Genomic DNA, 12,162 nt, shown 5'->3' with positions numbered 1-12,162 from the left:
GACTCCGTCCTCCGGTGCACCTCGTCCTCTTTCCTTTGGTCCGGCTTTGCCTCCAGGGAAATGACGGCTGCACATGCGCGTGCCTACTTCTTCCGGGTTGCTCTGCTCGTGCGCGGCAGGGGGGCCCTGCCGCGTCAGCGCGCGCTCTCTGCTGCCGTGTCCCGGAAGTGCACAGGAGCGCTTCCGGGGGAGTGGACCGGGAAGGTTCCTGGTGAAGCCCGTGGACCCCTCCTTCCTGAGCCGGACGCGGCATGGTCGGTAAGTTGCTGTCTGTCGCCGGCAGTGCACGGAGGCCGGCGCCTCTCCCTGTGTCGCGGGCTGCGCCTTCCGGCTGCAAGGCGTGTGCGATGTGTCCGGGGCCGCGTCCGCGCTCTGTCTCCTCGGCGGTGGCCCGGCAGTGCACGGAGGATCATCAAAGAGTCTCTGCCTGCCCTTCCCCCTGCCGCCCGTCCGGGGTCGGTGCGTTGCTTAAGGCCCGGTGAGCGGGCCTTTGGGGCTGGATTCTGCCGCATGGACGGCGGCTGGGCCTCCTGGCCCCTGTGGCCCCTGTGGTCTCCTAGTCTCGGTGGCCTTGGGGCCTTTCTGGCCTCTGTGGCCCGGCCTCTATGGCCCGGCCTCTGTGGCCTCCGGGCCTCTGTGGCCTCCGGGCCCCTGTGGCCTCTGTGGACTCCGGGCCCCTGTGGCCCCTGTGACCTCTGTGGACTCCTGGCCCCTGTGGCCTCTGTGGACTCCTGGCCCCTGTGGACTCCTGGCCCCTGTGGACCCCGGGCCCCTGTGGCCTCTGTGGACTCCTGGCCCCTGTGGCCTCTGTGGACTCCTGGCCCCTGTGGCCTCTGTGGACTCCTGGCCCCTGTGGCCCTTGTGGACTCCTGGCCCCTGTGGCCCTTGCGGACTCCTGGCCCCTGTGGCCCTTGCGGACTCCTGGCCCCTGTGGCCCTTGCGAACTCCTGGCCCCTGTGGCCTTTGTGGACTCCTGGCCCCTGTGGCCTCTGTGGACTCCTGGCCTCTGTGGTCTCCTGGCCCCTGTGGCCTCTGTGGTCTCCTGGCCCCTGTGGCCTCCGGGCCCCTGTGGCCTCCGTGCCCCTGTGGCCTCTGGGCCCCTGTGGCCTCTGTGTATCCTGGCCCCTGTGGCCTCTGTGTATCCTGGCCCATGTGGCCTGTGTGTCCTCCTGGCCTCTGTGGCCGGTGTGTGTCATTCTGGCTGAGCCTTCTGGCCTCTGTGTCCTCTGGGCCTCTTGGCTTCTGCGTCCTCTGGGCCTCTTGGCTTCTGTGGACTCTGGACCTCCTGGCCTCTGTGGCCTCTGTGACCTCTGGCCCTCCTGGCCTCTGGGCCTCCTGGCCTCTGAGCTTCCTGGCCTTTGCGCCTCCTGGTTTTGGGTCTCTGGGCCTCCTGACCTCCTGGTCCCTGTGCCTCCTGGCCCCCGGGCCTCCTGGCCTCGGGCCTCTGTGTCTCTTGGCCTCGTGCTTCCTCGCCTCGTGCTTCCGTGCCTCGTGCTCCTGGCCTTGGTCCTCTGTGCCTCCTGGCCTTGGTCCTCTGTGCCTCCTGGCCTTGGTCCTCGGTGCCTCCTGGCCTTGGGCCGCTGTGCCTCCTGGCCTTAGGCCTCTGTGCCTTCTGGCCTCGGGCCTCTGTGCCTTCTGGCCTCGGGCCTCTGTGCCTTCTGGCCTCGGGCCTTTGTGCCTCTTGGCCTCGGGCCTTTGTGCCTCCTGGCCTGGGGCCTCTGTCCCTCCTGGCCTCGAGCCTCTGCGCCTCCTGGCCTCGGTGCCTCCTGCCTTCGGGCCTCTGTGTGTCCTGCCTCTGTGTCTTGTGCTTCCTGGCCGCGTGCCTCGGTTGCCTCCTGGCCTCGTGCCTCTTGCCTCTGTGCTTCCTGGCCTCTGTGCTTCCTGGCCTCTGTGCTTCCTGGCCTCTGTGCTTCTTGGTCTCTGTACTTCCTGGCCTCTGTTCCTTCCTGGCCTCAGGGCTTCCTGGTCTCTGGGCCTCCTGGCCGCTGTGGTCTCTGTGGCTTCCTGGCCTCTGTGGCTTCCTGGCCTCTGTGCCTTCCTGGCCTCCTGGCCTCTGTGCCTTCCTGGCCTCTGGGCCTCTTGGCCTTTGTGCCTCTTGGCCCTTGTGCCTCTGTCCCTCTTGACCTCTGTCTTGACCTCTGTGCCTCTGTGCCTCTTGGCCTCTGTGCCTCTTGGCCTCTGGGCCTCTTGGCCTCTGGGCCTCTGGGCCTCTGGGCCTCTGTGCCTCTTGACCTCTGTGCCTCTTGGCCTCTTGGTCTCTGTACCTCTTGGCCTCTGTGCCTCTTGGCCTCTTGACCTCTGTGCCTCTTGGCCTCTGTGCCTCTTGCCCTCTGTGCCTCGGGGCCTCCTGGTGGGCCTGTGTTTCTGGTCCTGCGTCTCTAGGCCTTGCGCTTTTGTGCTTGCTCCTTGCGGCACTCCTGCCTTGCGCCTCTCTGACGCCTTGCGCCTCCCTGGCCTTCCTCCTGGCCTGGCGCTTCGGGCTTCCTGCTTCGCCTCTGAGTCTCTGGTCTTGCGTCCCGGCATAGGGGGGGGTGTTGTACCGCCCTTTTCTTCGGACTGGGTTCCTGTCCTCCCGGGGCGGCTCCCTCTCTCGGGGCAGCGGGAGGGCCTGGCTCCGGTGTTCCTTCCTGCTCCCTTCGGGCCCGGGCCTCCCTGGTTCTCCCTCCTGCGTCACGTGCCTGTCCTGGGCCCCTGGGGTCTTCTGTCCCGGCCGGCCCTCCTGTCCCTGTGTCTTCCTTCCTCGCCGCGTCACGGGACCCGCTTGCCGGCGTGCCTTTGGACGGCCTTTCCTGCCATCCCATCCTTGCTGCTTGGCTGATGGCCCCTCCCCACTTGCCCTTTGGTCGACTGTGGATGCTTTTCCTTGCCTCCCTTCCTCCTTCCTCCCCTGCTGTGGTCACGATGCCCTCTCTTCTCCTCCTCGTCCGGTGCGGTGCTGTCCCTGTTCCTCTGTCTCTTGGTCGCCCTTGCTTCTGCCGGGCGTGTTCGCGCCCGTCCGGCCCTGTCCGTTGGTCCTCCCTTCCTTGGGGTGTTCCGGTTCCGGTTGTTCTTCTGCCGAGCAGGGTGTCTTGCCCGGGGTGGCGTCCGGGGTTTTTTCCCACGCTGGGTGCTTTCTCCATTCCTTCGTTTCGCTGCCTGATCGTGGGGGGGGGCTCTGTCCTAGCCTATGTCGCTCGGTCGGTCCCTTGGCGGCGGGGTTGGTCTTTGTTCTTTGTCTTTCAGGATTCCGGCTGTGGTCCTCGCGTGGCGTGGCGTCCCTTGTCCCGATGGCTGTGGGATGCTGTTTCCATCTCATCTGTGGTGAAGCAAGTTCCTCTAGCCTCCTCGGTGACGGATCCTTCTCCTGGGCGGTGGCCTCCCCCTTGGGTGGCTGTGGCCGGTGTCTCCATCGACGGTTCTTGTACGGCTGCGCCCTGGTCCTCTCCGTCCGCCTTTTCCGGGCTCTGCCGGTTGGCCTTTGTTCTTCCACTGTCTTCCGTTGGAGGCTTGGCCCTTCACGCGGTTATCCCACCCTCTGAGTGTATTCTCTCTAAGTCTCTCGTGGGTGCTGTCGTGACGAAAGGAAAAGACTAAATTACTTACTGGTAATGGGATTTTCCTGAGTCCACGACAGCACCCTTTACACCCCTGCCCTTTCTTGTTTGTTTTTCACCATTCGGTGTCCTGGGATTCGTCTGTTTTGTGTATTAATTCATTGGCGGTTCATCTCCCGTTTCTCTGCAACCAACTGATGAGGGAGGGGGACCGCCCCTTTTTTATCTGTAGGTTTCCTGTCCTGAAGGGGGCGGATCCCTCTCTCGTGGGTGCTGTTGTGGACTCAGGAAAATCCCATTACCGGTAAGTAATTTAGTCTTTTTGAACCATAAGACACACCTAGGTTTTAAAGGAGGAATATAGTGAAAAAATTAACGCAAAAAATGTGGTCATCAAGCACTGTTATTGGTAGGATCTGCTGCTGACACTGTTACAGGGATAAAATCCCCCAATTCTGTACTAATGTCCCCCATACTGGGCCCCTTCCAGGTATATGTGTCTCCCATACTCGTATATAGGTCTTTCATCTTGGTATATATGTTGCCCATCTTTATCCCATCCTGGAATATATGATCCCCATCTTGGTATATATGGCTCTTGTCCTAGTATATATGTCCCTGTAGGGGCGTGGCCTGAACCTCATGTTGGGAGGAAGCAGCACGGGAGAGCTCCTGCCTGGATCCGATAAAAAATCCTGATTACCGGCCCTGTTGACGGCCATAACTGACCTGGACAGCTGCAATATCCCCCTGGGCATCTGGGAAACAGGATCCTCGCACCATGCCGATTCGTGTCAGCAAGAAAGATAAGGAAGCATTGGAGCGTGTCCCTGCAGCAGCCAGGATGGCGCCGGCCAAAACCACGTTGTCCTGTAGTGGAGCAGCGAGAGCCACGAGCAGGCTGGAGCGTTATGCTAGGGTGCCTCCTGCTAATGATCTGTCCTCCGGTGCAAAGTCTGAGGAAAGCGCTGATCACACCTTGGAGCTGGAAGATCGTGCACCCAGGGAGGGGGCCGTGAGTAACTTGAACTCTGTGTGCTTAGCAGCCCAGCAAATGCAGACGCCAGGGCCTGTAATAGAGGGTGGGGGAGGGGGAGATGTGGAACAACCAGAGACTGTCCCCGCTGAACCCACACTAAGAGAAATTCTGGCAGCAGTTAACACTTGCAATACCACACTGTCCACTCTAAGTAATCAAATGGGAACTGTCACCTTGAATATAGCCTGTATCAAACATGAGCTGCAGGGGGTGACTGCCAGAGTGGGAGAGCTGGAGGAACGTGTGAGTGCAGCAGAGGATAAATTGCCACCAATGACACGGGAGCTGGGAAAAGCTGCGCAAAATATCACAACACTGCTGAACAAGGTGGACGACTTAGAGAACCGTTGCCGTAGCAGTAATCTACGCCTGGTGGGATTCCAATGACTCACTGGGTTTTTTTGAAAAATGGCTAATGGACACCTTTGGCAAAGATGTTCTATCCCCATTCTTTACTATTGAGAGAGCGCACAGGGTCCCTACTCGTGCCCCCCAGCCAGGAACACCCCCACGTCCTATTTTGCTCAAACTTCTGCATTTTAAAGACCGGGATGCTATTCTGTGCAGATCCAGAGATATTAAGGAACTTGCTATTAATGGGAGGAAGATCTCTATTTTCCCTGATTTTTCCATGGAGGTACAACGTAAAAGGGCGCAATTTATTGAGATTAAGAAACGCCTGCGCGGCTTACAAGTGCCATATTCCATGATGTATCCTGCTAGGGACTATCAGCAAAAGTAGTGGGGATAATTGATTGCCACCAATGGTACCTCTGGATCAAGGTTAATTATCAGCAAAGTTGAAAAGAGGAATTTAATACATAACCTTTAATAAAGTATTAGTTAAAACGTTGCTCAGTGATGCAACTATACAATTTGTGCAAACAAACAAACAAAAAACCCAATTCAAGTCCGTCTGGACCAAATCACAATGAACTAATGCAGGAGCTAGCACACTGATTAGGAGTTATTACTGTCAATAATGTATAAGTATACTTCGGACAAGCTCCATAGGTTCAAATATTCAAAAGGTATCCGAGGTTTACAGATGCTCCTAATTAATTGATATGATCTGATTGCTAGGCCAAAGAAACCTATACCCGTTAATGTGCTAGTTCAACCAATATGCTCCAGTGGGAACAAAAAATGATAGTACTCTCCCAGACTTATATTAATGCTGCATGATGGTACATTGTTAGTATCATACAAGAGTACCCTCTCATAGTTATATAAAAATGCATTACATTAGAATTGTTATTTCATTCAATCTGACCCTATTTAAGCTGGCCCTTTCATAGCTTCAACAGCCTCCCAGTTGAAGCTATGACAGGGCCAGCTTAAATAGAGTCAGATTGGTACTGCCCTTGTAAGGGTTGGAGTCTATGGGTTTTTTGAGGGTATATAGAGTCCACCTAGGGAGAGATCGTATGCCCGGTTGTGGACAGCTTTCCGACCCTATGGGAATATTGACCCCCTCCAACGACTGACCCGGATCCATAAATGGTTGAGACCAACCCTTTTTTTCAAGTTATCATTTGTGTAAATGCACACTGATATGATTTTGTTGATCTGTATGCATAATTATTGGGCATAAAGAACGTTAGTTCGGCCATTTTGAGATTACTTTGGATAAACCCACAGTACACCACTGTTTGGATTCGTGCCTTATTGGTAATATCTCAGTCTCCTAGAATAATATTTGTAAAACACCTAGGTTGTCTTTTACAATGAAATAACAATTCTAATGTAATGCATTTTTATATAATTTTGAGAGGGTACTTTTGTATGATACTTGTGGAGACACGGGGCTCAGTGGGTGCTCTCGTCCATTAAAACCCGCCGCCTTTAGAAAGACAGCGTGGCTCAGGGCTCATCCCAACTGAACGCCGGCCTCCTTAACCGTGGGCGTAACACTACTCAGACAACACAGGGTTAGGGAACCACAATAATTAGACTTTATTGGATCCCCAAACAATTAACGGCACATAACGCATAACCAGCAAAACACAGAAATGTAACAGGCAACAGAGTCTCCCCCTTCCGCTGGCTCACCAGGGATTAGAATGTCCATGCCTCACAGGTTCCAAGCTGTCTGAGGTCTGCAAAGTCTGTAACAGGTGACTGAACTGTCCCAACCTGCGTGTCCTCCTTAGGTAGTCCTGGTTTGATGATAAAATCCTGGCAGCCGGAGTCGAAATCCCTAGGCTGTGGATATGGTCTCCAACCGGGTCCGGAGTCCCTAGATTGAAGCCATAAGATATCCTGATCCTCTAGTCAGCTCCAAAGAACTTAGACTGGATCCATCAGCATCCATCAACAACCCCTGGTGGCTTAAAGAAGTCCTTTTTATAGCCACAACCTTCCACTTGGATACACTGCTTCCTCATCGATTGGTTGGACAAGATTGCTTCTCCCATTGGAGGAATTTCAAGCTGCATGGACAATGTTCATTTAAATGATGTGCATAGAAAGACTAAAGCTGGGTTTACACGCTGCAACATCGCAATGGACATCGCTGTAACGTCACCAGTTTGGTGACGCAATAGCGACCTCCCTAAGTCTCTGCTAAGTCTCTGGTGAGCGTTCAAACAGGCAAACCTGGCCAACAACTCAACAGCGATCCGGACCTGCAGAGCGACCTAGCTGGTTGTTGGGGACGTTGATAAGCAGCCTTTTGAAAGGGAAGTTGCTAACAAAGTCGCTGAAAAGGCTTCACACACTGAAACTTCATGCTGCACAGCGGGAAACAAAGGACCTAGGAATGGTCCTGAACGATTTGTAACGATTACAACTTCACAGCAGGGGCCAGGTCGCTGATAGGATTCACACACTGCAAAATCGCAAACAACATCGCTATTGCGTCACAAAACCGGTGACGTTACAGCGATGTCGTTTGAGATGTTGCAGTGTGTAAACCCAGCTTAAGGGTGTACATGTAAACTGGGAGTCACCGACTAGACAATGGCTACTAAGGTAATTACATTATCAATACACAACTACAATACAATGGTTACTGGAAATGTCTGGAGAACAATACGTCTACACCAACCAAGTGGCCAACACAATTACATTGAGTCAACAAGAGTCTTGTAAAAACAATGAGGGACTTCTCCCCCATCTATAGACAATCTATCATGCTGTCTGGCTGGATTTTAAGAAACTTTAACCCATGAGAATCCATGTCGTCACAATACTAACAATGTACCATCATGCAGCATTAATATAAGTCTGGGAGAGTACTATTATTTTTTGTTCCCACTGGAGCATATTGGTTGAACTAGCACATTAACGGGTATAGGTTTCTTTGGCCTAGGAATCGGATCATATCAATTAATTAGGAGTATCTGTAAACCTCGGATACCTTTTGAATATTTGAACCTATGGAGCGTGGTCAAAGTATACTTATACATTATTGACAGTAATCACTCCTAATCGGTGTGCTAGCTCCTGCATTAGTTCATTGTGATTTGGTCCAGATGGACTTGAATTGGGTTTTCTGTTTGTCTGCACAAATTTTATAGTTGCATCACTGAGCAACGTTTTAACTAATACTTTATTAAAGGTTATGTATTAAATTCCTCTTTATATTATAGTTTGCGAAGCATATGTTATAGTTGCCTACTGATACCCTACTTTTTATTTTCTGTATTGATACGTGCAATGAAATATTTGTTTTACTTTACCACTGCTTTTTTTGTCATTGTTTCACTACTAAGCAGTTTGTAAATATGTATACACATGCGTGTTCATCTCCATAAATATATATACACCGACATGCATATACATCCGTGTACTCTTATGTAAACATTCATTCATGTACACATACATATTTATATGAATATGTATATGCACACACAGAAACCAAAACTGATATATATTATACATTACATTACATTACATTATATATCCCCTGGACAGTCAAGATCATTGAGAAAAAAAAAAACCTTGTTGCCACTTTACAGTCTTGATGTCCTCCCGTTTTCGTGGGGAGGGGGTGAGTGGGGTCTGATTGGCTGGTGTGTGTTTGTGTGTGGGAACCTCCCCAAGGGAGAGTGAAATCAGCATCAAAAACATGGATGCAGACCTCTGTGACACCCTGGTTTTGCCAGGGCGGCACAGTGCTCTTTGTGCTGCCAACTACTGCTCAGGGTGATGTATATGCCCCATAATCTTATGGGATGTATACGATGCAGCCTCTCCTGGGATGTATATGCCTCCGTGTCTCCTGTGATGTAGATGCCCCAGCTTCTCCTGTGATGTGTATGCCCCCAGCCTCTCCAGACCAAGACAAACCTGGAAAAGCAGTTGTGAGCAACAAAATGATCAATATCACCGAACATCACAGTCGCTACAGCCCACACTTGGGTGAGTTAATTAATTCATTGACCAAATATAGCCAGGTCGTTTTCAAGTTGAAAATTTTTAGTGGTCCCCGAAGGTTGGTAGAAAATTACAAATGTCCCCCGGCAGTAAAAAGGTTCCCAACCCCTGTTTGAAAGGTTTTTCAAAAAATTGACACAACACCGAATATAAACTTGAAAGATTTATGTGTAATAAAAAAAACCAAAAACCTGTTTACAACAAATAATAAGAAATTTAGTGGCCCTGTGGTTGGCTTGCCACAAACTGGTTTAACAAATCGCCATGTCGGCGTATGGCTTGCGACAGACGCCTATGTGATTCCAGCATCTGCGTGTTTGACTCGATCAGGTCCTGTAGTGTGGGGATTTCTGTGGAGGGAATGGTAAAAGTTAACCAGGCTTGTTCAAACATCGAACTGACAGGTATGTGTTTTTTGTTGACCACTTACGGTTTTGTGGTTCATCACCTTCATCCTCCGAGGCGCTGACAGCCCAACCAGATCCTGTGGCTAGGGAACACAAATCAATTATTAGTACACGACAGCCCACCATCATTTTAACATCCATGTATCCTTTCCAACTTGTAGGGACACCATGTTATGTGCATAAATTACAGGAAGGGTAGCCTGCACCAAACTCACCAACTGATGCGGGGGAAAAGGCATCGGGAGACAGTGAATGATGAGGAGACAGGGTATAAGGTGGTGATGGGGTTGATTGAAGTGATGGGGTTGCAGCAGGTGATGGGTTTGGAGAAGGAGAGGGTGGCCCAGCAGGAGATGGTGCAGCAGGTGGAGGTGGGGTAAACGCAGCTGATGCTGGACCAGGAGATGGTGGAGCCGGTGGAGGTAGGGGATCCGCATCAGATGCTGCACCAGGAGATGGTGGAGCAGGTGGAGGTGCCTGTGCAGCTGGAGGTGGTCCTAGGTATAGGAGAAAAATTTTATTGAGTGCATAGCTCCAGGCCTCCATGGCTACGCCTGCTTTAGACCATACAATTCTGCAAGTTAAATTAGTTAACCGTGTCGCACCTATGCTTTGTTCCTGTCACAAGTACTTACCCTTCCATACGACCATTCATAAGAAAGAAGCGGGACGCAGGTAAGTTGCAGTTAGTCGTTCCCGGGGTGTCACACACTGCGATGTGTGCTGCCTCTGGAACATTTAACAACCAGACGTTCCCTTTTTAGTAATCAAACGACGTGTATGCGATGAACGGTTATTCGTTCAATCGTAGTCGCATGTAGTTTTGACACCAGGGCCGGATTAAGGTTGGTGGGGGCCCCTGGGCAGAAAATCTGGTGGGGGCCCAATAACGTTAACATTTTAACCATAACAGTAGAGCACGAACTGTAGCATTTAGATATAAATACTGCACCTCAGTCTCACATTCCCCCTCCTCAGCATACTGTGCCCTCCATACTGTACCCTCACACTGGCCACCATGCTGCCCCTTCTCTACACTGCACCTCAGTCTCACATTCCCCCTCCTCAGTATACTGTGTCCTCAGACTGGCCACCATGCTGCCCCTTCTCTATACTGCCTACCTGCTTCATTATCCAGTCACTATACTGTATCTCCGTCTCACTTTCCCCCTTCTCAGCATCCTGTGCCCTCCATACTGTGCCCTCACACTGGCCACCATGCTGCCCCTTCTCTATACTGCACCTCAGTCTCACATTCCCCCTCCTCAGTATACTGTGTCCTCAGACTGGCCACCATGCTGCCCCTTCTTTATACTGCCTACCTGCTTCATTATCCAGTCACTATACTGTATCTCCGTCTCACTTTCCCCCTTCTCAGCATCCTGTGCCCTCCATACTGTGCCCTCACACTGGCCACCATGCTGCCCCTTCTCTATACTGCCTACCTCCTTCACTATCCAGTCACCATACTGCACCTCAGTCTTACATTCCCCTCCGCAGCATACTGTGTCCTCCTACTGTGCCCTCACACTGGCCACCATGCTGCCCCTTCTCTATACTGCCTATCTCCTTCACTATCTAGTCACTATACTTTACCTCTGTCTCACATTCCCCCTCCTCAGCATACTGTGCCCTCCATACTGTGCCCTCACACTGACCACCATACTGCCCCTTCTCTATACTGCACCTCAGTCTCACATTCCCCCAGCTCAGCATACTGTGCCCTCCATACTGTGCCCTCACACTGGCCACCATGCTGCCCCTTCTCTATACTGCACCTCAGTCTCACATTCCCCCAGCTCAGCATACTGTGCCCTCACACTGGCCACCATACTGCCCCTTCTCTATACTGCACCTCAGTCTCACATTCCCCCAGCTCAGCATACTGTGCCCTCACACTGGCCACCATACTGCCCCTTCTCTATACTGCACCTCAGTCTCACATTCCCCCAGCTCAGCATACTGTGCCCTCCTCCATACTGTGCCCTCACACTGGCCACCATACTGCTCCTTCTCTATACTGCACCTCAGTCTCACATTCCCCCAGCTCAGCATACTGTGCCCTCCTCCATACTGTGCCCTCACACTGGCCACCATACTGCTCCTTCTCTATACTGCACCTCAGTCTCACATTCCCCCAGCTCAGCATACTGTGCCCTCCTCCATACTGTGCCCTCACACTGGCCACCATACTGCCCCTTCTCTATACTGCACCTCAGTCTCACATTCCCCCAGCTCAGCATACTGTGCCCTCCTCCATACTGTGCCCTCACACTGGCCACCATACTGCTCCTTCTCTATACTGCACCTCAGTCTCACATTCCCCCAGCTCAGCATACTGTGCCCTCCTCCATACTGTGCCCTCACACTGGCCACCATACTGCTCCTTCTCTATACTGCACCTCAGTCTCACATTCCCCCAGCTCAGCATACTGTGCCCTCCTCCATACTGTGCCCTCACACTGGCCACCATACTGCCCCTTCTCTATACTGCACCTCAGTCTCACATTCCCCCAGCTCAGCATACTGTGCCCTCCTCCATACTGTGCCCTCACACTGGCCACCATACTGCTCCTTCTCTATACTGCACCTCAGTCTCACATTCCCCCAGCTCAGCATACTGTGCCCTCACACTGGCCACCATACTGCCCCTTTTCTATACTGCACCTCAGTCTCACATTCCCCCAGCTCAGCATACTGTGCCCTCCTCCATACTGTGCCCTCACACTGGCCACCATACTGCTCCTTCTCTATACTGCACCTCAGTCTCACATTCCCCCAGCTCAGTATACTGTGCCCTCAC

General features: G+C 52.5%; 1 long non-coding RNA gene across 1 annotated transcript; it reads right to left on the bottom strand.

Moving 5' to 3' along the window:
* Window positions 1-9,102: 9,102 nt before the first annotated feature.
* Window positions 9,103-9,852, bottom strand: LOC142274949 (uncharacterized). The gene is made up of 3 exons (XR_012739164.1): window positions 9,575-9,852; window positions 9,383-9,442; window positions 9,103-9,302 (listed from the first exon to the last, which is right to left on the bottom strand). It is a non-coding gene; the product is annotated as an uncharacterized LOC142274949 (long non-coding RNA).
* Window positions 9,853-12,162: the final 2,310 nt, after the last annotated feature.

This window comes from Anomaloglossus baeobatrachus, unplaced genomic scaffold (genome assembly GCF_048569485.1).
Source record: "Anomaloglossus baeobatrachus isolate aAnoBae1 unplaced genomic scaffold, aAnoBae1.hap1 Scaffold_381, whole genome shotgun sequence".
Lineage (NCBI taxonomy): Eukaryota > Metazoa > Chordata > Amphibia > Anura > Aromobatidae > Anomaloglossus > Anomaloglossus baeobatrachus.
This window is presented reverse-complemented; position numbering and strand designations above follow the sequence as displayed.